The following is a 24,255-nucleotide window of genomic DNA, read 5'->3' on the forward strand; positions in this document are numbered from 1 at the left end:
GTAGTAGTCTATTCTAATGTGTTTTAATTAATATCATCTGCAGTTACATGTTAGGATTAACACAAAATTGGCCCTTTAATTTTTATATTTTGTGATCATATCTGTTTTCTGTATATATTTTATTAGCAATAAATTGTTTATTTTGGTTGTTCTGGTACAAGATACAACATTTAATCCACAACCCTTTCACTGTATGTTTCATTTACCACATATAAATTTTCTTTCTCTATAATTCCAAAATAAAAGTTCTCAAGGATGACATAAATACCAGAATAAAATAACTAGAAATTGTTATAAAAGGTAAAAATGATGACATGCTAACTTTTATCTAATAGTTTATTTTAATCTAGTTAATATTTCAATTTATAAATATTATATATTGTTACATAATATCTATACATTTAAATTTTAAAATTGTTTAATATGAAGAAGATAAGTGTGTATTTTTGAGCATAAAAGTTAAAACTTTATTTGGTCAAAATAATTTGTGTTGCAAACCACTTCAGGGAAGAGATAGTATAGTTTCTTAGTTCCACAAATTGAAATACTTAACTTCTTAACCACCGTTCATCTTTTTAATATTGTAATCTTTGCACATTCTAGAAAATATAAACCCATTAATCAATAGGAAAATCACTTTTTGTGATGTAAAAAGCACTAGAAGTTCAGTCCACACTAAAAATGGCACAAAATGTTTAAGCCTGAAAAGTTAAGATGCTACAGCCAGAGGGGATATTTAAGTCATACAGAAAGACATTCATGTTGACCCAATAGGAAATAATTTTTAGTTCACATCTATCATAGGTATTTAATCAAGCAGAAAGAAAAACTCAAATATACAGAGTAAAACATAAATGCTATGAAGTAGAAGCTATTATGGCATAATAGTAAATTGGTGGCAGGCATTAACAGAGAACACTTGGAGAACAATCCCCTTTATGAATGATATATTTTTAAAAATCTATTTAAAAATTGGAATTTTGGGCATCATGTTCAGGATGGTAGACTGAACACAGACAATTAACCTTCCTTGCTCTCAACTGAAATCACAGCAAATATGTTTTAAAGAGAATATATCCAGTATAATGCACAGAATGAATGGTGGAAACTAGCAGAATGGGGATAGAATTTCAATACATGAAAACCTGAACAGACAAAATCACAGCCCAGAAGATTCTTGGAAATTTTCTTCACTGTCCAAAAAAGTCCTGCTAGGCTCCAAACCTATGTTCCTGTTTTGACAGCTGTAGAGAACAGCTATATATATAATATATATATTATATTATATATAATTTTACACTATTATATATAATATACAATGTGTTATAAAGAAAGTACTCATTAACTGTTGGGTTGACTATGATATCCAAGGAAGAGCTGGGTTAATTGACTCTACCCCCATCCTCTCCCACTATACTTACAAATCTGCCCACAGATTACAGTCTTATTTGGGCCTGAGCTAAACACATAGTCATATTCTAAAGATACTGAATTTGTTAGGGCTGGGAATTCCTTTTGTTTTTCAACTGAGAAAGTACAAAAACTTTCATGCCTGCATTACTTTCCACAAATTTGAAAGTGAGGACAGATGGCATTGAAACAAAATCTCCACCATAATCAACCAAATTCTTCAAAATTATGATGGACAAATATTTGAGAACACCAATAGAACAAGGGTAAAGGACCACAATAAACAAATAGAATAACCAGCCACAGAGACCAAAGGTTATCAAACAGCTAGAAGATACTTTAAAAAAAATCCTAATGAATATCCTCAGAGAGATCCAAGGTGATGTTTTATTCTGCTAAATCAGTAGTGCTCTGCTATGGAAGAAGATAAAATAAGAATGTGGCAGGGGGGAATGAAAATTACATTTGTAAATTAAAAAATTTATTTAAAGGTTAAAGAAGATATGGTTCAGAAATAGCCCAAATTATATTTTATAAGTTAAGGAATTTCCTCTCTCAACCATGATATGGAATAATAAGAAAAATTTGATGTTGAGTTGAATTATTGGAAGCTGAATGACTCCCAGTTCACACAGGGTAATGAGGCATTAAATTCTAACCAGTCCAAGTGAAAAGTCTTGATCACTCAGGACATTTAGTAGAGATCCTATAAGGGCCACACCTTAGTGGTGGAGCTCAACTATGCTATGCTACATGTGCTATAAGGTATGCTAGATCTGGCTAACAAAGCTTAAAAATAAACCTTGAAAGGAAAAATTGAACAAATGTTATGGACTGAATGTGTGTGTTCCCATATGTTGAAATCTAATCCCCAGTGTGATGGTATGTGGATATGGAACCTTTGGGAGGTAATTAGATCATGAGGATGGAACCCTCATGAATGAATTAGTGCCCTTATTAGAAAAGATGAGAGAGCTAGCTGGTTTTCGTTACACCATCTACCAAAAAAATAGCTCAATTTCTTTAAAAAGATACAAGAAAATTCAGCATATAACACCATAAAATTCACAATGTCCAACATCCAGTAAAACCAGGGGAAAAGTCAATTGATAAAACTAGCTCCAGAAATGATTGGGTGTTAGAATAAATAGACAAGTTGTTGAAACAGCTATTATTACCATGTTCACATATTTAAAGAAAAAGATGAACAAATAATAAAATAAAAGATTAAAAAATCCAAAGGAACTTCTAGACACAAAAAGTGAATTATTTTTTAAAATTAACTGGATGGGGTTAACAACAGATTAGGCAGTGCACAAGATTGTGAAACTTGAAGACATAGCAATAGAAATTAGCCATAGAGAAGCATAGAGAAAATTAAAAAAATAAATGAAAAGTACTTCTGAGCCAATATAAAGCATTTTAGTGTACATGAAATAGGAGTCACAGAAGGTGAAGAGTTAGGAAATATATATCTGTATAGGTATGTGTGTGTGTGTATGTGTATATATATATATATATATATATATATATATATATATGTAAAATTTCAGGCCGTGTTTTCTGAACTTTGATTAAAACAATAACCCCACAGATCTAAGAAGCTCAAAGAAGCCAAGTAGACAAAAACAAACAAGCAAACAAAAACCCCATGAGACAGTTTCTAACTAATTTTCTAATAACCAAGGAGGAAAATATCGTAAAGATAAAATAAAATCTAAAAAATACTCAACCCATGTCATAGAGTGTTCTGCCTATGTTTTCCTCTAAGAGTTATATAGTGTCTGGACTTAACATTTAGGTCTTTATCCATTTTGAGTTTATTTTTGTGTATGGTGTTAGGGAGTGTTCTAATTTCATTCTTTTACATGTAGCTGTTCAGTTTTCCCAGCACCACTTATTGAAGAGGCTGTCTTTTTTCCACTGTATATTCCTGCCTCTTTTATCAAAGATAAGGTGACCATATGTGCGTGGGTTTATCTCTGGGCTTTCTATCCTGTTCCATGATCTATATTTATATCTTTGTACCAGTACCATACTGTCTTGATTACTGTAGCTTTGTAGTATAGTGTGAAGTCAGGGAGCATGATTCCTCCAGGTACGTTTTTCTTTTTCAAGATTGCTTTGGCTATTCGGGGTCTTTTGTGTTTCCATACAAATTGTGAATTTTTTTTATCCCCACCTCCTAGAGAAATGGAAATAAAAACACAAATAAACAAATGGGACCTAATGAAGCTTAAAAGCTTTTGCACACCAAAGGAAACCATAAACAAGACAAAAAGACAGCCCTCAGAATGGGAGAAAATATTTGCAAATGAAGCAACTGACAAAAGATGAATCTCCAAAATATACAAGCAACTCATGCAGCTCCATATCAAAAACACAAACAATGCAATCCAAAAATGGGTGGAAGACCCAAAAAGACATTCCTCCAAAGAAGATATACAGATTGCCAACAAACACATGAAAGGATGCTTAACATCACTAATCATTAGAGAAATGCAAATCAAAACTACAGTGAGGGCTTCCCTGGTGGCACAGTGGTTGAGAGTCCGCCTGCCGATGCAGAGGACACGGGTTCGTGCGCCGGTCCAGGAGGATCCCACATGCCGCAGAGCGGCTGGGCCTGTGAGCCATGGCCGCTGAGCCTGCGCGTCTGGAGCCTGTGCTCCACAACGGGAGAGGCCACGACAGTGAGAGGCCCGCGTACCGCAAAAATAAACAAAAAAACAAAAAAAAGAACTACAGTGAGGTATCACCTCACACCAGTCAGTATGGCCATCATCAAAAAATCTACAAACAATAAATGCTGGAGAGGGTATGGAGAAAAGGGAACCCTCTTGCACTGTTGGTAGGAATGTAAATTGATACAGCCACTATGGAGAATAGTATGGAGGTTCCTTAAAAAACTAAAAATAGAACTACCATACGACCCAGCAATCCCACTACTGGGCATATACCCTGAGAAAACCATAATTCAAAAAGAGTCATGTAACAAAATGTTCATTGCAGCTCTATTTACAATAGCTAGGACATGGAAGCAACCTAAGTGTCCATCGACAGATGAATGGATAAAGAAGATGTGGCACATATATACAATGGAATATTACTCAGCCATAAAAAGAAATGAAATTGACTTATTTGTAGTGAGGTGGATAGACCTAGAGTCTGTCATACAGAGTGAGGTAAGTCAGAAAGAGAAAAACAAATACCGTATGCTAACACATATATATGGAATCTAAAAAAAAAAAGAGGCTCTGAAGAACATAGGGTCAGAAACGCAGATGTAGAGAATGGACTTGAGGACATGGGGAGGGGGAAGGGTAATCTGGGACGAAGTGAGAGAGTGGCACAGACATATATACACTAACAAATGTAAAATAGCTAGTGGGAAGCAGCCACGTAGCACAGGGAGATCAGCTTGGTACTTTGTGTCCAACTAGAAGGGTGAGATAGGGAGGATGGGAGAGAGATGCAAGAAGGAGGAGATATGGGCATATATGTATATGTATAGCTGATTCACTTTGTTATATGGCAGAATCTAACACACCATTGTAAAGTAATTATACTCCAATAAAGATGTAAAAAAAAATTGATATCCTAAAAAAATAAAATAAATTAAAGCTTGAAAAAAAATACTCAATCCAAAAGAAGGCAGGAAAAAAGAACACAAAATAATAAACTGAATGGGAAGTTACTGATTGGTGCGAACAGAAATTCTGGCATTTTCTTTTAACTTGTACCTTTCCCAGGAGTTGGCTGGGGCTTGGGTAGCAGAACCTCTGTTCTTGAGGGACCTGAAATACACTAATGATTGATTTGAGGCTTTGGTATTCAAAATAGAGTGTGAGACTCAATGCTAGGGAGGTTCTCAGCATAAGCAAAATTTAGTAATAATACCTTAGAATGGGTGAACCACAAAGGGTTCCAAAGCTTAGTGTAAATAAGCACACATGATCTTCGATACTTATTCTAACTTCTTTATTTTGGAAATTTCCCAAGAACAGGCTCTTCTGGGAGATTACTAGCATTTACTAACTCAGTAGTGGTGAGAAAAATCATGAGAATCTGATTGCCATGTGACCTTCTTAGCTGTTAGCCCAAATTGTCATCACCACAAAGTTTTCCAGAGCATTCACAGTAACTCAGGTTTCAAGTTTTTCTATGATTCTGAAAATAATTCAAGAGTCTTCTTTGTAAATTTATTTTCCACTAATATGATGTGTCTTAAACTACTTTTCTTCTTACTGTGCCTGTTTTCTCAGTAGGAACTGTTCTGTCAGACATCCAACAAAATCATTTTTTAATCATATTTATAATGCCTTTCTGTAGTTGGGGGAATAGCAGACATTGAACTGATTGACTTCAAGGTAAAGGGGAAGCCAAGGCTCTGCTTTCCTTATAGCAACCATAGGGTACATTCCTGACATAATGATATTTTCAGATTTTCTGCTCATGTAAATAATACTGGTTCACACCAGGCATATGCACTAGGTATTCTTTCTCCAACTGAGGAAATTCTTCTCCACATGGCATTCAGTAATCCAGCATCTTAATTATTTATTTCTACCGATATACTATAACTCAGACTTAGCAATGTCTGTGAGGAAAAAAACTAGGGCTTCAATTAGTCCCTTTGCAAAGGATCTCTTTGGTAGTATAAACAACGTGGAACATATTTAACATATTTGTGTTAGATGCATGATATAGAAAACAGTTTAAGGACAGAACTCATTTTGTATGTTAGCTTGAGTTAAAAAATATGAGAGTGAAGTAAAGATAGATAGCTGAACGGTTGGATGGATAGATAGATAGATGATGGATAGATAGATAGGTAGATGGAGAGAATATAGAGAATAAAATTTAACTGGCAAACTTTGACTCTGAAATTTAACATATGATGAAGGACTTGAACTAAGTGAAAGCAAGCTCAAAAAATTTAACTTTTTGGGGGCTTCCCTGGTGGTGCAGTGGTTGAGAGTCCGCCTGCCGATGCAGGGGACACGGGTTCGTGTCCCGGTCCGGGAAGATCCCACATGCCGTGGAGCGGCTGGGCCCGTGAGCCATGGCTGCTGAGCCTGCACATCCAGAGCCTGTGCTCCGCAACGAGAGAGGCCACAACAGTGAGACGTCTGCGTACCGCAAAAATAAATAAATAAATAACTTTTTTGTTAAAAAAATTTATTATTATCCTTGACACTGAGACTTTACTGACATTGCTAAATTTTGATATTCTGCAAAAGAGAACTAGAAATTATGGAAGGCTGACTCTTCCCTGGACATGATGAGAGAGGAAGGGGTTGAGAAGACAGATTGAAGGAGGAGCACTAGAGGTTCAGGAAACACTTAGGAAATTGGGAACCTCAGAAAGGAGACAAACTCTAAAGTCCATGGCATGGAGAGCAAATTATATTCATAGTTTTTATTATTTTTTCACAAGTTCCTGATACTGAAAATTCTGATCAATATTGAGGTTCATAAGTGAGCAATTACTTGAAGTTTGCAAGAAAGGAAAAAGGGGAGTGCTATGTAACTCATACATCCACTGTTGTATACCAGAATAGTTATATCTAATTTCAGAGAAAAAACCCAGTAGGATTAAATATTAAGATCCAGACTTCAGTTTTACAGACTATTTATTTATTTGTTTGTTTGTTTGATGGACTGTTCTTATGATAAGCTATTAGTCTCCATTTGAAAGTCAATAACAGACCTTACAATTATTATCATCAAGGCTTTTAATATTTATTATTCCTGTAATTTCAGCATTAAGCTTTTCATAGATACAGAATTTTAGAAGCAGAAAATAATACCAAGTTGTACTATTGACCCATACATACATTAGGATTTATAAATTAAATACTCACTTGTGAAGACTTTATAGTAACTAATAATTTCTTATGTATCTTTACCAATACTGCAAGTTGGTGGGAAGTAGTAATCACATTTTACAATTGTTCATTGTTTCCATGACACACTACATAGTGCTAGATGGAAAGTGAAGATTTACAAAATTTATATTGCATTTATTATTGGAATGAATTGGAGTGAGTATTTATTCTTTACCAATTTGTATTACAACAGATTGGTAAAGAATAAACTTTGATATGTATTTCTTGTTGAATTATTCATCAAAAATACATTTCTGATCTTAAAAACTAAATTATACTTACACATCCAACCAAGTTGGAATAACAGGGTATGGATTTGCCTCCCCACATAATACAATTAAGAAAAAGACAAAATTATGAAACAGTAGTTTTCAGAAACATAACAATTCTTCAAAATGCAAATTAATTTAGAGAGATGGAGAGTAGGTCATCGATTTCCTAGGTTTTAGGGGTGTAAGGAGTGTGCGAAAGAGATATTACAAGAAATAAGGGTGACTTTTGGTGATTGTGGTGATGGTTTCCAGGACACATACATATGTCAATACTTACCAGATTCTATGTTTTAAATATGTACAGTTTATTGTATGCCAGTAATATATCAATAAACCTATAAAAAATACAGTTCTGTTAACCTAAATTTATGAATGAGGAAATTACAGAGAGTTATAATTCTGGGCATACACTGAAGTAATAAGAATTTTTTTAATTAAGAAATTTTAACAGGACTAATAAAAAGGAATACAGACAGTATATAGACAGAACTGATACTTCTGGTATTAATACTTTTTTAAAAATGGATTTTAAAATAAATGGTATAATAGCCCCATCTCCTTTTGCACTAATACATGGGAGAAAACTAAATGCTTTCCCTTATCTCCTTCAATGTTTTATGAACTCTTTATAATCAGAGATCATTCAATATTAATTTAATTATTTTCACTCTGGGCCAGACAGGTACTATCCTCTGCCTTATGGGATATAGGTTGTTGTACAGGCATATAAGAAATGATAAACCAAATGGTAAGTGATAGTTCCTAAGCTCTCCATAGGACTTATATAGTAGTGGCAAAAAAGACATATGAACTAACCATACCACAATGCAGAGTGAAATACCTACTAATAGATGTAACTTTTCATCTTTAAAATGTTCTAAGGCAGTACAGCTATAGGACCCATTAATTCTGAAATGAAGCAGCAAATGGGGACTGGGGAGGTTTTACAGTCAGATGTGAGGGAACTTATTTACATACATACAAGGATGCACTCTGATGTATTCGCACAGTAAGGACTAAAGTAAATTCTTGCCCCCTTGTGATAACTCTTAGAGCTGCTGCCTCTCCTAGGCAGCTCTCAGTCTCTATTTGTTCTTGCTTTATGCATTTCTAAGGAGTCACTGAATAGAAAAGTCTTATGCTTAAATTCAAGCTGGGTGTTCTTTATTAGCTGAACTTTGGAATAAGAGACAGCAGAGGAGCTGAAGTCATGTACTTCAAGCCAACTCCTTAAATCATGTGGGCAGAAAATATTTCAGAGATCTTAGTAGTTCAAACTACACATAGCAGTAACTCACCAAGTCAGGTTTTTAATTACCTCAAAAACTTGAATCAACATTGGATTCTATCAAAAGCAAAATGAATGTACATTAATCACAGAACATTTTAGTCACATGACATCTTTCATCCCAGAAAAGTTCACAACCTCTGGGTCTGTTTCTCATCACATTTAACCTGAGGAAACAGGATAGCAAGTAGCTTTGAAGAGACTGAATGGGAGAAGGTTGAGTGTTTAATTTAGACAGAGCTATACAATAGTTGCAGAAAGCAAGCACTTTTTTTTTTAACATCTTTATTGAGTATAATTGCTTTACAATGTTGTGTTGGTTTCTGCTGTATAACAAAGTGAATTAGCTATATGTATACATATATCCCCATATCCCCTTCCTCTTGAGCCTCCCTCCTATCCTCCCTATCCCACCCCTCTAGGTGGTCACAAAGCACTGAGCTGATCTCCCTGAAGCACTTTTTTTTACTGGTTTTCATTTCTAGAGGTGCTGTATTATTTTATCCCCAATGATGAAAAGGTGGACAGTAGCTCATTTATATATTTATTAATATTCTGGGCTAAAAATAAGTCTTGAAAGGAACTTCTAATACCCATCTAATAGAGGTCTCACTTTTGGAAAAATGTGATAGTTTTTATAATGAAAAATTTATGACTATGTTTATAATTACTGAATAATTGGTTTATTAATATCCCTGGCAAATAAAATTATGGGAAAGCAAGCACACAGAAGTATGTTTCACCTTTGGTATTGATGCTTTAGACTAAACAGACCAGAAATTATTCCTGCTCTTCAAACCAAGATATTGGTAAAATATCCTTTTTCTCTTTGTTCCCCATGGAAAAATGGGCCAAAGGTAGAACTGAAGTCATAACAGAAAAATTATAATTTCCTGAAGCATCAATTTTCTATCAGTAACTATTATAAAATAAACTTCTTTTATGAAAATAGCAATTTTCAAACTATACTCCCTTGTACTCTTGAAGATTTATTCCAAGACTTCTGCAAATAATGAATTATTTTTCTTCAAAGAATCAGATTCTCTGAGGAATTTCTGAAATACTTTTATCACTTTTCTATATTGGGAGTTTTTTAAAGATTTCATTGTAAAAAAAGTCATCTACTAAATTTTAAGGCTATTCTATTAAAAGAAAGATGTGTGTGACTGGAAAAAAGAAAGAAGAAGTTCAGTTGACATTTATAGATAAAATGAGATTTGAAATAAATTGTGTGCTTACTAAATTATTTCCAAGATAATTAGTCTACTCTTCTTCACCTTTTATTATTCTGAGTGAGACTTGGTTTGAACAAATTGTTTCTTTTATAAAAGCAGAGTTGAAACTCTGATTCTATAGTAAATTCAGGAATAAAACAAGATTTATTCATTCATTCTGAAATATTTAATGGACTTTTAACTCTGATCTAGGCCCAATACTATAGCAGGATTGGCTCCGTATCTGTTTTCTAGTGGATCTCAGGCTGTGGAGAGAGAGATATTCATGTAAGTAAGTGCAGCTGTGACATTCTCTGCCAATCACTCAGACATGATGAAATGTACCTTTCTGATTTTAAGTCAAACTTAATTTTTATTTCAGATCCTTGCTCCCCTACAGAAGCGGTAACTTCATAGTGCTTATTTGTCCTACCCCACCAAACAGCAGCTTTACTTGGGTTTCTATCTTGCTTTGGTAACTTACACACTGCCAAAATATTAGGGAGGGTGTAGGTCCACCAGTTACCCCATATTTTATCCATCCCCATAGGCAGTTAAGGGAATATTTATTCTTTCTCTTATGAGAATTTTTCCGCATAGGTTTTGTTATATTGTCCCTTTTTGCTGTTCTCAAGGGCTCATTTGACACAGCAGCTTTCTCTACTCACTATGTGTCCATCTCAGGTACATTCAGGGTTCAGTTTATGGTACTCAAAAACCAGAAAGTGACCTGCTCTCAATTTCAGATAAAGGTTAAGGGTCAATTGCAGATAAAGGTTAAGGGTCAGGGCCAGGAAATAAAAGTAAGTGACACGTGAAATAAGTAGCAATTGGCTAGTTTTTTGAGTCATATTATCCCAATACAAGGAATTGCAATCGAGTGAGGTAAGAGCTAAAAAACAAAAACAGTGCAAGAGTGGCATGCACACACACACAAAAACACACACAAATCAGCATTCATGGGGTCAGAGGAGGAAAGTAGTACTTAGAGAAGTCTTCCTAGAGGCAAGAATAAATGATGTCTACTTATTCTGTGACTTCTATTCTAGCTTATTCCTCTTGGTTTGATGTCCCTGCATCATGCATGCTTGCCCAAACTTTTCAACAGAGAAGATCATTCTTAAGAGAAAATTTTACTTAGGCTTATTAGTCTGTCCATTATAGAAAGTCTGAAATATTATCATATATTCCTGAAAAATGTTCTCATGGATTATTCTATTGATGTGGCAATGTGTAGCTGGGAAAACATGGGCATTGGAGTCAGGTGTCCTGTGGGTTGAAATCTTAATTGTTGTTTAGTAACTGGAGAATTTAATGTAAGCTAATTAATTTCTCTGAGATCTAAATTTCTCATCTATAAAATCCGGATAAGAATAAAAAAAAATGGTAGGGTTGTTGTTAGTACTCTATATAAAAAACCATACAGGGCTTCCCTGGTGGCGCAGTGGTTGAGAGTCCACCTGCCGTTGCAGGGGACACGGGTTTGTGCCCCGGTCTGGGAAGATCCCACGTGCCGTGGAGTGGCTGGGCCCCTGAGCCATGGCCGCTGAGCCTGCATGTCCGGAGCCTGTGCTCCGCAACGGGAGAGGCCACAACAGTGAGAGGCCCGCATACTGCAAAAAAAAAAAAACAACAACAAAACATACATTGTCTAATATAGTAATAAAAATGGTAGTTTAGCATTATGGATAATAATAATGAAATGAAAAATAATCCCCTCCAATCGGAAGATACTCCATGAATGTGAACCACTTTGGGTATTATGAATTTTTAAATAAACCACAATCAATCAAATGATTTTATGGTCTCATAAAATCATAAAACTGGAGAGGATCCAAATATCTCACCTTTAGTAGTAATTCTAATAATTAATAGGCTTTTTTCCCATATCTTAGAGCAATCCAAAATTTTAAGTGCAGAATGAACTAGCTATTTTTCACTTTTGGAAAGTTGACATTTAGCCTTTTAGCTGAATGATCAGTAGAAATGTAATTTGTTGAATTTAGAGGAAAAAAATAAATTTCCCTTTTCTGCATGATATATAGTTCAGCAGCTCTACTCAGAATTTTTTAAGCATACATAAAATAGGTATTTAATGACAAAGTACAAAATTAATTTGTCAATATTCTCTATCAAATTTCTGTTACTTCTACTAAGTAGGCTAATTTATGAAACAGGCAAAATGCCAATATTTTTTACTTTATGTATATCAAACTCAATAATTCTCTTGATCAGTTCCTAGTGTAAAACTTAAATACCATGACCTTATCACAGATGGCTGTAATCAATCTCAAATTAAATACTTTATAATGAATGGGGCCATAGAACAACATCTTGGAAGAAGATGAGAATAATCTAAAGAGCTCTAAATTATTCATATTATAGCCTCAGACCCATAGGTAGAAAAAGGCTTAGAAATCTTCTAGTTTGACTCTATTTTTTTTTCCAAAAAATATCCCAGGCATTGATGATTTTAAAAATTGGGTCCAGACACCAGAAGTAGTAGATGTAAATAAATAAATGAGATAAAATAATAACTAAAAAAATAAAGGATTATATAGAAATTCAATCCAAAGCCCTATACTCAAGATAGTGGATAGTCATACTCATATACTTCAATTCATTCTCTAATCATACCCTTGTTATAGGAAAACTATTTTTTTGTGTTTTATTTTATATGTGAACTCATGTTTCTCCTAGCATCCTTATCAATGTTAATCCAGCAGGGAGGAAAGCAAAATGAAAACCTACTAGGAAGATGTGAGTGACTACAAGGTATGGAAAATTTTATCCAGATAGAAGAAATTATGTAACTCTTGCCCTTCAGTCCCAATAGACTATGGGAAGAAAAAGTGATATAGGTTAAGGAAGCAACCGTGAAGCACGTTTGTCTAGATTTCACTTATTTGGGCTCAAACTTAAGTGTCTGTGTAGGTACATTATTCGTCAGCAAAATGCAAATCTAAATCATAATAAGATATCATCACACACCTGTTAGAATGGCTATTATCAAAAAGATAAGAAATAACAAGTGTTGGTGAGAATTTGGAGAAAAGGAAACTGTTGTGCACTGTTGGTAGGAATGTAAATTGGTACAGTCACTGTGGAAAACAATATGGAGGTTCTTCAAAAAATTAAAAATAGAACTATCATATGATCCAGCAATTCTACTTCTGGGTATTTATCTAAAGAAAATGAAAACACTAACTTGAAAAGATATCTATCTTTTCAAGTTAGATAAACACCTCATGTTTATTGTAGCGTTATTTACAATACTTAAAATATGGAAACAACCTAGGTGTCCATCTGTGGATGTACTGATAAAGAAAATGTGAGATGGCATTATTCTAAGTGGAATAAGTCAGACAGAAGAAGACAAATACCGTATGATCTCACTCACATGTGGAATCTAAAAAACAAAAACAAAAGCAAAAAAACAAGCTCATAGATACAGAGAACTGACTGGTGGTTGCTAGAGGTGGAGAGTGGGCATGAGCAAAATGGGTTAAAGGGGTCAAAATGTACAAATGTCCAGTTATAAAATAAATAAATCATGGGGATGTAATGTGCAGCATGGTGACTATAGTTATAGTACTGTATTGCATATTTGAAAGTTGCTAGGAGAGTAAGTCCTTGAAGTTCTCATCACAAGAAAAAAAGATTTTGTAACTATGTATGGCAATGGATGTTAACTAGACTCATTGTGGTGATCATTTAACAATATATGCAAATATTAAATCATTATGTTGTGGCCCTAACATATTGATAATATTATATGTCAATTATACCTCAATTAAATTAAATAGGAGTGTATGTGTTAGATACATTGGGTAGAAACCATGAGAGAGTTTGATCTGATTTCCATTTCTAAATTTGAAGAGAATTTCACTTTACAGAAGACTCTGTGGTAACCTGGGGGCACAGAGAGTGCGGGGCATGGTTGAGTAAAGAGACAGCTTGAAGTAGCGCTTCTTGCCCAATCTTGATTCCTATGTGGCATGAAAGGAGATCACAAGATCCACATGTCCTGAGAGGAAAGTATAAAGTAACTAATTTATTGGAGGGGTTGCCAGGAAGAGAGTTCACATATATACAAAGTGAGTATTTGTCCTAGAGCTATAAAATGAGCCATCAAGTCTTGAAGCTTAATGGGAATAACAATCAGATCTTGCAATAGTACAATGCCAAACAGCTGAGATAAATCAGTCAGACAGGAGAGAGAGTCAACTTCCTGGGTTGCTTGCCATGCTGAGAGAACAGACTATGAGTTGAATCCTACCAGGAGCAAATATCAGTGTAGATACCATGAAAGAACCAAGACAGAGACCCTGGACATTACACATGGGGATCAGAAGAGTCCAGAATCCCACTGAAGAGTTGTCTGGCTCACTGAAGGACGAATAGCAGATCAAGACCCCTCTTCCACCCTATTCACTCTGCCCTCCAAAGCCCTGACAGCCGAATGCTTTCTCTTGTACTGGGAATTCATCTTGGGGAGGAAAATAGCCCCACTAGAGACCTTGTATTTGAAGTGATTAAATATTTATTCAAATGATACTGTGTGAATCAGAAAAGACTCATATACCATTAATTGACCCTTTTAAACAGCATTTCATCCTATCTCCTCCTGCAACTCAAAAGATTAAATTACTGGAGATGGAAATGCCATGTTTTATTTATCTGAGTTTTATGAGTAAATATGCTATTCAGCTAAATTATAAATGTTTATTTTCTAATTTAAAAGTAGGCTTTGTAAGGACAGAACTTACATTTTTTTGAATTGTATTTGTACAAACCTTTATCACAATATTATTTTAGCTATTTCCCTATATGCTTCTTGATTTATTCAATAAATATTGAATTGGAAATAAACTTTGTAATGGTTAAGATTGCTATTGAGTGCAAAAAGGGCTTAAACCTTTTAATATCTAACTGAGAAAATAAGATAATACCTGTGAAAATATAGAGCAAAAAATAACAGTAACAACAACAAAAAAACCCTGAAGAAAATTAGCAAAAGCAAAAACCGTAGGCTCCACAATTTTTTCACTTAATAAACTTTGTCAATTTTTTTTTCTGGAATATTATAGAAACATTCTGAAAATTTCATCAAATATAATTCAATATTATTGTTTTGAAAATAGATTACTCAATTTATCATCACAATTAGAACAAGTAAATTAAAATTATGAATATACTCATTCATTTCCTTTATCCTGCACTTTGAGCAATTCACAAAACAATTAATTAATTAATTACTTTAGCCAATACTTTTAAGATAATTATTATGAGCCAAGAAAGGTCAGTCAGTAATACAAAATCACAAGGTTGAACAGAATTCTGAACTAAAATATGAAGGACTGGCATTCTGGAGAGGAAACAGAGAATGTTAGCAAATAACTAAAGCAATGTAGAAAGATAATATGAAAACCCATACAGAAAAGCTCAATGGAACAGACAGGAAAAAGCCCTTGACTACCAATATTAGGAAAAATTTTTGGAAGAAGAAATATGAGTTTGAACTTCAAAGGCAAATCAAATTCCTCATGCACCAACATCAGAGCACCTAAATATACAAAGCAAATATTAACAGATCTGAAGGGAGAAATAGACAGCAATTCAATCATAGTAGGGGACGTCAACACCTCATTTTTAACAATGGGTAGATCATCCAGACCAAAAATCAATAGGGAAACCTTAGGCTGAAACTAGTTATTTAGAACTGATGGACCTAACAGACATATACAAAACTTTCCAACCAGCAGCAACATAATACAAAGTCTTCTCTCATGCACAAGGAATATTCTCCAGGATAGACAGCATGTTAAGCCATAAAACAAATCTTAATAAATTTAAGAAGATTGAAATCATATTGAGCATCTTTTCTGACAATGATGATATGGAACTAGAAATCAATTACAAGAGGAAAACTGGCAAATTTACAAATATGTGCAGATTAAACAATATGCTCCTTGACAACCAATGGTTCAAGGAAGAAATCAAAACAGAAGTCAAGTAATATCTTGAGACAAATGAAAATGGAAACAGAACATAATAAAAATTATGAGATGCAATAAAAGCAGTTCTATGAGGGAAGTATAGCAATAAACACCTACATTTTAAAAAAGGGCTCAAATAAATAATATTACACCTAAAGTAACCAGGAAAAGAAGAACAAACTAAGCCCAAAGTAAGCTGAAGGAAGGAAATATCAAAGACCAGAGCAGAAATAAATGAAATAGAGACTAGAAAGACAGTAGAAAAGATCAATGAAACTGAGTTGGCTTTTTGAAAAGATAAACAAAATTCACAAACTTTTGGCTAGACTAAGAAAAAAAAGAGACAAATAAATAAAATTAGAAATTAAAGAAGAGACATTATGACTGATAACACAGAAGTATTAAGATCATAAGAGACTATTACAAACAATTATATGTGAATAAATTAGATAACCCAGGTGAAATGGGTTAATTCCAAGAAAAATACAACCAACCTTCATGAATCATGAGCAGAATCTAAACAGACTAATTGATAGTAAGGAGGCTGAATCACTAATCAAAAACCTCCCAAAAAACAAAAGTCCAGGACTAGATGGCTTCACAGGTGAATTCTACCCAACATTTAAAGAAGAATTAAACCAATCTTTCTTAAACTGTTCAAAAAAATAGAAGAGGAGTTAACACTTTTAAACTCATTTTATGAAGCCAGCGTTACCCTGATACCAAAGCCAAACAAGAGCACTATGAGAAAAGAAAATTACAGGCCAGTATCCCTGATGAGCATAGATGCAAAAATCCTCAACAAAATATTAGCAAACTAAACTCACCAGTTCATTAAAACTGTCATAAACCATGATTAAGTGGGATTTATTCCTGGGATGCAAGGACAGTGTAACATATATAAATAAATCAACGTGATACACCACATTAACAAAATGAAGAATAAAAATCATATAATCATCTCAATAGGTGTAGAGAAACATCTGACAAAAGTCAACATCTTTTCACAACAAAAACTTTCAACAAATTGGCTGTAGAAGGAAGACATACCTCAACATAATAAAGGCCACATATGAATAAAGCCCACAGCTAAAATCCAACTCAATGATAAAAATCTGAAAGCTTTTCCTTTAAGATTAGAAATAAGACAAAGATACTTATTCTGCTACTTTTATTCAACAAAATATTGGAAATCCTAGCCAGAGCAACTAGACAAGAAAAGGAAATAAAACACATCCAAATCAGAAAGGGAGACAAAACTGTCTTTATTTGCAGATAACGTGAATTATATACATATAAAACCCTAAAGACTATACCAAAAAACTGTTAGAACTAAGAAATGAATTCAGTAAAGTTGTAGCATACAAAATCAGTATGCAAAAATATGTTGCATTTTTTATACATTTTTATTAGAGTATAATTGTTTTACAATGTTGTGTTAGTTTCTGCTGTACAACAAAGTGAATCAGCTATATGTATACATATATCCCCATATCCCCTCCTTCTTGAGTCTCCCTCCCACCCTCTCTATCCCACCCCTCTAGATCATCACAAAGCACTGAGCCTATCTCCCTGTGCTATGCAGCAGCTTCCCACTAGCTATCTATTTTACATTTGGTTGTGTATATATGTCAGTGCTACTCTCCCACTACGTCCCAGCCTCCCCTTCTCCCCCTGTGTCCTCAAGTCCGTTCTCTATGTCTGCATCTTTATTCCTGCCCTGCCACTAGGTTCATCAGTACCATTTTTCTAGATTCCATATATATGCGTTAGCATATGGTATTTGTTTTTCTCTTTCTGACTTACTTCACTCTGTATGACAGACTCTAGGTCCATCCACCTCATTACAAATAACTCAATTTCGTTCTTTTTATGGCTGAGTAATATTCCATTGTATATATGTGCCATATCTTCTTTATCCATTCATCTGTCGATGGACATTTAGATTGCTTCCATGTCCTGGCTATTGTATATTTTGCATTTCTATACTCTAACATGAACCATCTGAAAAAGAAATTAAGAAAACAATTCCATTTATTAATACAATAGCATCAAAAATATTAAAACACTTAGGAATAAATTTAACCAAGTAGGTGAAGATCTGTACGCTGAAAACTATAAAACATGGATAAAAGAAATTAAAGAGGACACAAATAAATGGAAAGATACTCTGTGGCCATAGATTGGAAAATCCATGGAACGGAAGAGAGAGCCCAGAAATAAACCTGTGTATATACTGTCAATAAAGTTTTGACAAAAGCACCAAAATATGCAGTGGGGAAGGATAATCTCTTCAATAAAAGAGGTTGGAAAAACTGGACAGGCACATGCAAAAGAATGGATACAGACCCCTGTGTTACACCATACACAAAAATCAACTCAGAATGGATTAAAGACTTGAACGTAAAACCTTACACTGTAAACTCCTAGAAGAAAATGTAGTGGGTAACCTCCTTGATATTGGTTTTGACAATGATATTTTGGATTTGACACCAAAAGCAAAGGCAACAAAAGCAAAAGTAAACAAATGAGACTACATCAAACTAAAAAGCTTCTGCACACAAAAGGAAACTATGAACACAATGAAAAGTCAATCTATGAAATGGGAGAAAATATTTGCAAACCACATATCCAATAAGGGGTTAACTCAAAATCTACAAGGAACTCATACAACTTAGTAGAAAACAAAACCAAAAACAAAAGAAATAACCCAATTTTAAAAATAGGAAAAAGATCTGAATAGACATTTTTCAAAGAAGACATACAAATGGCCAACAAGTACGTGAAAAAGTGCTCAACATCTCTCATTATCAGAAAATGCAAATCAAAACCATAATGAGATGTTAGGATGTCTATTATCAAATAGACAAGAGATGAATGCTGGTGAGTATGTGGAGAAAAGGGAACCCTTGTACACTATTGGTGGGAATGTAAACTGGTACAGCCACTATCAAAAATAGTATGGAGGTCCCTCAAGGTATTAAAAATAGAACTACTATAAGATACAGCAATTCCATTTGTGAGTATATCCAAAGGAAATGAAATCAGAATCTTGAAGAGATATTGGTACTCGCATGTTCACGGCAGCATTGTTCCATATAGCCAATGTTATGGAAACAACCTAAGTGTTTGTCAGAGGATTGATGGTTAAAGAAAATGTGATATATATACATCTTTTTCTATATTCACTAGAATATATTTCATATCCATTATATAATTACTTTCACAACCCAGTTAGAAAAGAACATTAGAATATTGTACTTTATATTGCATAGATTCCTCTGTCCCTCTCCTTTACTGCAGTCTTAATGCTACACATAATTACATTAATTATTATAAACTGAAACTAGATAAGGAAAAATCGAGGGAAAAAGCATTCAAATTTTTAAGGCTAAGAGACTTAACCATATATATGTATAAAATTCAGCCTTAAAACAGAGGGAAATCTGCCATTTCAGACAACATGGATGAACGTGCTGGGGTTATGCAAAGTGAAATAAGCCAGGCAGAGAAAGACAGTTATAGAATCACAGCATGGTACAATATTACTTATATATGGAATCTAAAAAGAAAGAAAAACATTAACTTGTAGAAGCAGTAGAGTGGTGGATTCCAGGGGCTGGGGTTTGGGGAACCCCAAAGGGAGGCTTGTTGAAGATAAAAAGATAAAAAACTTTCAATTATAAGATGAATAAGGTTTGATGATCTAATTTTATAACATGGTGACTATAGTTGACAACACTGTATTGTATAATTGAAGTTTGCCAAGAGAGTAGGAAGTAAGCGTTCTCTCACATACACAAAAACAGTAAAATGTGAAGTGATGAACTTGTTAATTAACTCGATTGTGGCAATCCTTTCACAATGTATAGATATATCTAATCATCACATTGTACACGTTAAATATATTGCAATTTTATTTGTCAATTATACCTCAATAAAACTGAGAAAAAAGTTCCACATGAAAATTACGGTAGGAAAGACTCCCCAGGAAGGTCTATTTCAACAAAAAGTAGATAAATTTTAAGAACATTTTAAAACTTCTGTTGGATTTGGCTATGAGAAAAACCAGTTACAATTCTAAGTAATTTTATAATTTTTAAAATTTTTATTGGTGTTAGTTTCAGTTGTACAGCAAAATGAATCTGTTATACATATACATATATATATATACTTATATGTATACATACCAACTCTTTTTTAGATTCTTTTCCCATATAGGCCATTACAGAGTATTGACTAAGTAATTTTAAATGCAAAAGTTATCTTTATATTCTAACCATAAGAAACATCCTATTGAACTCTTACTGCACTTCTGAAGATAGTAAAGATGTTATTGAAATCAGAAAGTTACTGTCCTTATAATTCACCTTCTAAATGTTCCAGCTATTCATGATGTATAATTGCTTTCCAAAACATTCTTAAATTATACTTTCATTTTTGTTTTCTTTCTTCATGACTGATAAATTGAATTTGACATTCCTCAAATCAGTTACAATTTTGTATGAGTTTAGTTTTCTTGGTCAAATGACATTATAATCTATTTACTATTATAACCAATTTTCTGGTTGAATGATGAAAACTTGAAAAATGCAAACTAGTTTTTTCAGTATATTCAATGAGACCATACTATTTGCAATCGTTTTCCTGTTATATTTTGGACAGTCTACTAATGTTTCACCCTTTAGTTGTTTTGATGTCTGCTCCAGTCTGAATTTCTTCCCACCAAACTCCCCAAAGTCACCTTTATTAATATTTGTGGTGTCTACATGTTGCAAGTACAGGGACCTAGTGACCAAATGATACTTGATATTTCGCCATGCTATCTTTCTTTAAATATATAATTTTTAAATTTGTGTTTTAGGTTACCACACTTAGCTCTCTTTCTGTCTCACTGACCACTCTATGTAAGTCTTCTTTGCAGGAATCCTTCTTTTTGCAATCTCTAAATGCTGTAGTGCTTCAGGGCTTAGAATCTAAACATCTTTTTGTCCCTTTATATTCATTTTCCCTGGGATGTATAGCTTTAAAAACATCAAAAGCTTCTAAATTTTAATCTTCTGCTTGGACTTCCATAGTCACCTATCTAAATCCCTGCTTGACATGACTACTTAGATCTAACAGGTAAGGCATCTTAATCTTAATATGGCTTTAGCCTAACATTTGATATTTGCACTCACACCTGCTCTTTTCCAGGTATTTTCAATTTTAGAAAATGACACTGCACTGAAATATATCCCAAATCTATTTTTATGACTTACACTGCTACTAGTCCAACCAAAACACCATCTCCTGCCTTGATTATGCAAGTCTCCTAGTTAGTCTCATTTCTGCCACTTTCATTACTATCTATAGTATATTATTTCATGCAATAATCACTGTGACTATTCAAATACTAAAATAATTATTTCTGGGCTTCCCTGGTGGCGCAGTGGTTGAGAGTCTGCCTGCCGATGCAGGTGACACGGGTTTGTGCCCCGGTCCGGGAAGATCCCACATGCCGCGGAGTGGCTAGGCCCGTAAGCCATGGCCACTGCACCTGCGCGTCCGGAGCCTGTGCTCCGCAATGGGAGAGGCCACAACAGTGAGAGGCCCACGTACCGCAAAAATAAATAAATACATAAATAAATAAATAAAATAATTGTTTCTAAATCTCTTAAATTATTCCAATTCCTTTCAATAATTACTCTCCTCTATATGATCTGATTCCTGCTCCACTCAAATACCAGCTCTTGTTTTTTTAAAATTTTGCTTATTATAGTTTAACCACTTGGCCTTTTTTTGTTGTTGTTTCTCAAACATGCTAAGCATGTTTCCAACTTTTTGAAAAGTCTCTTTACCTAGAAAAAAAGAAGCTTTACCCTCTTCCCTCCTGCATGCCTCTGCTCAGATAGTAGCTTCTTCCCTCATCCACCTGATCCAAAATAGTCACTCCTATTTATTCTCTGTTCACATAAGCATGCCACTTATCTATCAGTACTTGACATTATCTTATTTAATAAGATATATATGTCCAAGGTCCAAGAAGGAAAAAGACTGCACCACATACTCTTAGAAGAATAATGGCTGAGCGACAGACTGACTGAATAAGTAAATGTGTAATATTTGTCTCTCTTGAATCTTTTCTACATTTAGCTAGTTTCCTTTACGTAACTGCATCTCTTGGAGCCTAATTTTGAGTCTAATCTTATACCTCGAGAGTCGGGCAACTTAAAAGAAAGATGGGCACACCATTTATGTTATCTTTAGTTTTTAAGTGACTTGTAATAAACAGTACTGCCACTGCTATAGAAACAACGATCTGTCTACTATGATTTTAGACTGACCATTTAAATATTGTCCACTTTAGCAAGAGAGATTACTAGAAAATTTATTGCCCCAAGATAGGATGGTCACTCTGTAAAGAAATAAGGTGGACTAAAAGAACTTTTGAAATTTTTAAGATTAAAAAAATTTTACTATTTTCCCAGAACACTGAGGATTGGTTTTATGTGTTAACTTTTGTGCTAAATACAAGTATCTGAAGAAAACAGTTTCCATATTCAGGTAGCTTTCAAAAACTGTTATGCCCTTGGCATTAATGAACTGCCATAGAATATGTTTATCATATTACTAGTACAGGAATCTTCAATATTACCTTGGAAAATTTACTCAAAATTAAATATGTAATGGGTGTTAAGTCTCATGTAAATAGAATTTACCTGGAGAAATATAATAATATCTGGTTAGCACTATCTGTGAAACGGACATTAGAGAGATTAACAAGATTGTTTCTAGACATCATTATCAATAAGAATTAGGAATTAGGTAGATTAAATGAAATCCCTTATGTTTTAAAGTTCCAGGAATCAGAAACAAACAAAAAGATTTCTTGTACAATCTTACTTAAATATCCAATGATAATCAGATTTTTTTTTCCTTGTAATTTCTTAAGAAGAATATCTGCAAATTTCACCCATTCTGCAAGTTAGCACTATTGATCCTTTATAGATGACAGTATTTAAAACTCTGGACTTCACATGTCCTTCATTTGCTGCCAGACCTAGGGTCACAGCTCTTACCATGTAAAGCCCCTGAAAAAGTTATTATGCAACTTGATCCCTTGAGTTCATATATTAAAATGCAAAAAGACTAGCATACTCCGAAGTTTTTATGTGCACTTGAGGCCATCTTTATCATCACTCATCTTTTTTTTTCTGTCTAATAAGCTTTTTATATTCACAAATACACAAACCTTTAAGTAAACTAGCTCATCAAGGTGGTTTTGACATGCCAGAAACCATATTATAGCCACAGCGATTTACCTGAATAAATCTCCTGAAAAAAATCTTTCCTCTTTCTTTTACACGTGTTTCATCTTTCCTAGATGATTTAAGACTAAATAAAGTCTGTCCTTTATTTAATCTAATTAAATAGTATGGGGTAAACTAGGCCTAATTCTTGGATGCTCAATTAAGGAAGAGATTGCATTTCTAAAGTATAAAACTGTCTTGTAGAAATGTAGTTTACACAGGACTAATAATGGAGTCCTGTAACCTAGCATCTAGATGTTAGTGAAGAACTTAGGGGTACTCTAGGCTGAAACCATAGAGTGCTATACAGGAGTCTATGCCTTTTGTAACATCTGCCTTTTATCAGTAGTGGCTGATAAACTACATGCCTACCTATAATTTTAAACGTTTCCAGGTTTTAAAAAATAAAATATTTATTCTAAATGTAATAGGCAATTATAAATGTATTCAGATATAAGACATTTTTGTTTTCATTTAATGAAGGGTTCATTTCTCAGTGAGCTGACGTGACTTTTATTTGTGGAAGCTCATCAAAGGACTGTTCCTTTCCTTGTATAATGCACTTTACTTTGCACAGCCAGGCAGCTTTCACTGGCTGATCACACTAATTTCTTTTTCCAAGCTGCCCTTGGAAGTCTTTGATATTGTAGAACCACACTGACTGGTGCCACAAGGGAAATTTTGTGAACCCCTGGTATAAAATGTTCTGCTTTCAATGAAAGGGATTCCCCAGAAGTGGATTTTAAATCCCTTTTAGACATTTTCTGCTGGCTGTTAACTCTACATTCGCCATTTTGTCCATGACTGTTATATGTGATATACTTCAGTAAAAGTTTTATGGGTGAGATATATATATATATATATATATATATATATATGTATATATATA

This window comes from Monodon monoceros, unplaced genomic scaffold (genome assembly GCF_005190385.1).
Source record: "Monodon monoceros isolate NGI ecotype Baffin Bay Population unplaced genomic scaffold, NGI_Narwhal_1 Super_Scaffold_21, whole genome shotgun sequence".
NCBI classification, from domain to species: Eukaryota; Metazoa; Chordata; class Mammalia; order Artiodactyla; family Monodontidae; genus Monodon; species Monodon monoceros.